We start from the raw sequence: 4,070 nt of genomic DNA on the forward strand, positions 1-4,070 counted from the left end.
ACCTATAGCATCTAATTTACGTGAACGCTTCCAGTCCAATTTTTAAAGCATTTGATTGTGAATTACCATTTGAAATCATTCTACAATATTACGAGAAGATAAGAATAAAAATAGGGGTGGGCGTTCGGTTTTTGGGTTTGGTTTTGGTTCGGTTTTTTTGGTTTACGGTTTTTTTGGTTTTATAAAAATGGAACCATAAATAAACCATGAGGAATTCGGTTTGGTTACGGTTCGTTTTTTGGTTTATGGTTTTTTCGGTTTCATCAAAAATGAAACCATATAAAAACCATATGTATCACAGTTTGGTTTTGTTTCGGTTTGGTTCCGGTTTTTAACGGTTATTCCATGCTTTTAAAAAATAAATAGTTGATACATAACTAAAAGTAAGCATAAAAGTAATTATGAATATATATAGGTTAGGGAATAGAGACTTCGGTTAAGGTTTTGTAATTCGATAGATTAATAGGAGATCAATAACTAAAGCCCAATAAAGAAAAATTTTATTGATATTGTTATACAATATAAATTTATAAGCTTGAGAAACTAATTAGTAATTATATCTTATTATCCTAAATTTTTATAACCAAAAAAACTATTCGGTTTTACGGTTTTTAACCATATCAAACATAAACCAAATGGTTAACTAAAATGAAAACCAAACGGATTTTCAGATTTAACTATAACCAAAGTAAACCATTTATTTTGGTTTGGTTTGGTTTGGTTTTTTGGATTTCGGTTTTTTTGACCACCCCTAAATAAAAATGCATTTACCAGTAAATGCATCTATATTTATAAGATTAGGAAAAAAATAAAGATGAATATCTCACTTATTATGAGGATTGAGGGCAGGTTGGGTTGAAGAATATAATGATCTGGCCGAAAACGGAAGGATGAAAATAATCTAGTTTTGGAAATTGAAGTGTGAGGATCGAATCACCTAGGATTCTCCGGCTTTGTATATGTCACCGTTGGATATATCACATCAACATGTTTAATCCACAAAATAAAGTAAAAATACGACAGGAGGTTTTTCTTTCGCGTAAATTATAGTATACATTAAAAATCATATACATTAAAAATTCTATTTGTGAGAGAACTTTTTTAATTTTCTCATTTTTTAAGAATCCTTTGAAATTTTACATTAAAATTAGGAGGGTGATCAAAGAAACGATAAGACAAAGCATTCAAATTAGATGAATATGAGCGGAGTTTCCTTGATAATAACATGAGCTGATTTTGTGCTTCAAGAGGGGATACTAGAATTCTTTTATCTCCAAAGACAATAACATGCATGTAAATCTATAGTGTGCATATATATATTGCCATGAGTTTGCTAATGTTAGATGCCGATCTAACGCAAATGATCCTCGAACAATGTATGAGGAGAGAGATCATCAGGGTGAGTGAAAAAAGAGGGCCACACCTTTGATGAGTACTAACAACCAAAGAAGAGGTGGAGTGCCATACCTATGAGAGATTTATGCAATCACCATGTAACTCAATGCATAATTATTTAATTTCATTACAATACTTATAATTTTGTTAGTATATTAAATCTACTTATATACTTCATTTCAATAGAAATATTACTCCCTCTCTATCTTAATAAGTATTATGTGATGTTTTGTGAATTTTGTCTGTACTTGTTTCATTTAGTGATGTATGTTTAGGTAGATAAAAAAATATGTTTTTGAAAATTCAAAATAAATAAATTATTTTTAATTTATCTGCTAAAATTATAGAACAAACATATATTTATTTTTAACAGTATAAAACACTCGTATTTAAACCGGACTACAGAGATGATAATTAAGAACATTATCACAAACCATAAAATTACAAGTATCTGTCAATATAGACATGGTCATTGCATAGTTTGTCAAGAACTTCGTAACCATTTATAATTTTGATTTTAATAAATATTGGTATAATTGACAATAGTAAAAATATATTACAATCTAAACCCTAATATTATTAAAATTTAACTCAATTAATGGTCTAGTCAATATATTAAAAAAAAAAAGTAGAATGGAACTTCAATAATCTTCTTAAACACTGTATAGTATACCCATTATTTGACGATGATGTATTGATGTTGATTTGTCCCCATGATGTCGATGCAACATATACGGCTCACATTTAAACACATAGGCACGTTACGTACCCCCTCCTATATATAGGGACAGTTTAAGAAAATAACCATTTCTTCTTTTCCACAATATCATAATGTAGAAAGTTTCAAAATATTTTTTAGCATTTTGATGATAGTTTAGAAAATAAACACATAAGGTTAATTATAACAAAAGTTATATATATATATATATGTGTAATATATATAGTGCGTGTGTGTGTGTGTGTTTGGTTTCAAATCTATGTAATACTTGATGATAACTTACTCTATGAATTTTATCTTGATGAAACACTTTCAAGTCCAGAGTGGTCCATATTGCATGTAGAATGAAAAGGTGGTATTTTGCTCCAACTAAGATTTATATTACGAAGAAGACATTGAGTCAATTATATATGGTTATGAAACCCATTCCAAAGCGAAGTAAAGACATATATGCAATATGGTTGCATTGGATCGGAGTACGATTTTTTTCTATCTTGTCTACTATCTCAATCTCAACAATGTTGTTAAAACCATATTTTAATTTAGTTAATGCCAGCCCAATTGATCCAATTATGAGATGATTTGGAAAAATAATTTAAAGTGATTTTGTAGGTCTGGTATGCTTTTAACGAGATCAATTCATCAGAGTGATCATAATCTAATTGTATAGAGATCACTTTTAGATCTCTTTGCGGCTCATGGACAATATGGCAGCTAGAGAGAACTTGCCACTAAAAGATAGAAGTCCTAAGAAATTTCTTACAACTTTGCGTAAGAGATTTTGACCTGCCAAAGGAATTAGTCGTCATCCATCTGAAGAATTATTGCCCTCCATTACTGTAAGAAAGACTCAAAGAGTTATATACAATTCAATAATTCATCGCTTGTTTTGCCCATAAAGCATCATTAATTAATGATATTTAATAACGTTAAAGCAATTCTTAAACCCCATCCTCCTTTTTCTTTGTAAGGTTTTTCCAACTTAGACCAATCTAACTATCGCTTGTTATGAGGATATTATCAGTTGTTGGGATATAATTGTTGGGGTTATGATATAATTTGTAAAGTTGAATCATTATTTTCTTTTTGATGGTAGATAAATTCATTTTTTTTTTGTTCAAAATAAAATAAAATATATTATGTATCTAGATAAAACATAATTTCCATGAAATGAAGAAAATAATATTTATATAACTTTTTGTTTGGCTTAATAGAAACCTAAACAACAAACAATAGTCCAATGGCTCAAATGTTTTAACCTGTAGATTTTTTTTTAGAAAACAACTATGATTGATTTCTATTCTCACCATAAATAACAACACACCTAGTTTTTCATATATATGAAATTACTCTCTTTTTAATTGGTCCAAAATCCTCCGTTTTTTTTTTAAAAAAAAAGGAAGAGACAAATAGAAACAACAAAAAAAAATAGCATATCAATGAAAAAATTGAAAATCAGTCCCAACAAAAAGCACATTAAATACAGCACACTCATTAAATAAAATGGGCCAACGGGTCTTTTCATTTCCCAACTTTATTAGGGCCAATAAGCTCACGGCAAAAAGGAGAGTAGCCATAAATTTGGAAACTGGACAACAACAGAACCAAAATATACACACAAATTTCAACTGAAAGCTTAAATAAAATTTGTCTCTCGTGCTATTCCTCACCCCTTTTTTTTTTAATACTTTCTTCTTCTCATATTATTGTATCTTCTCTAAAACAAAAAAATGTGAGGCCATTTCATGATTAAAAATAAGGGAACTTGGTCGAGCCGAGGTTGTTTGTTTCATAAAATGCTCGACCTTAACGTTACAGAGAAAGAAAAAAGATCTATCTATATAATCCTATTATTATATGCCAGCTTTATTGGAGAAAATATAGTAATAAATATCTGTGTCAGACCTAAAAGTAAATGTAGTGGTCAGAAACATAAATCTGTAGGGGGGGGGGGGGG

This window comes from Camelina sativa, chromosome 5 (assembly GCF_000633955.1).
Source record: "Camelina sativa cultivar DH55 chromosome 5, Cs, whole genome shotgun sequence".
Classification (NCBI taxonomy): domain Eukaryota; kingdom Viridiplantae; phylum Streptophyta; class Magnoliopsida; order Brassicales; family Brassicaceae; genus Camelina; species Camelina sativa.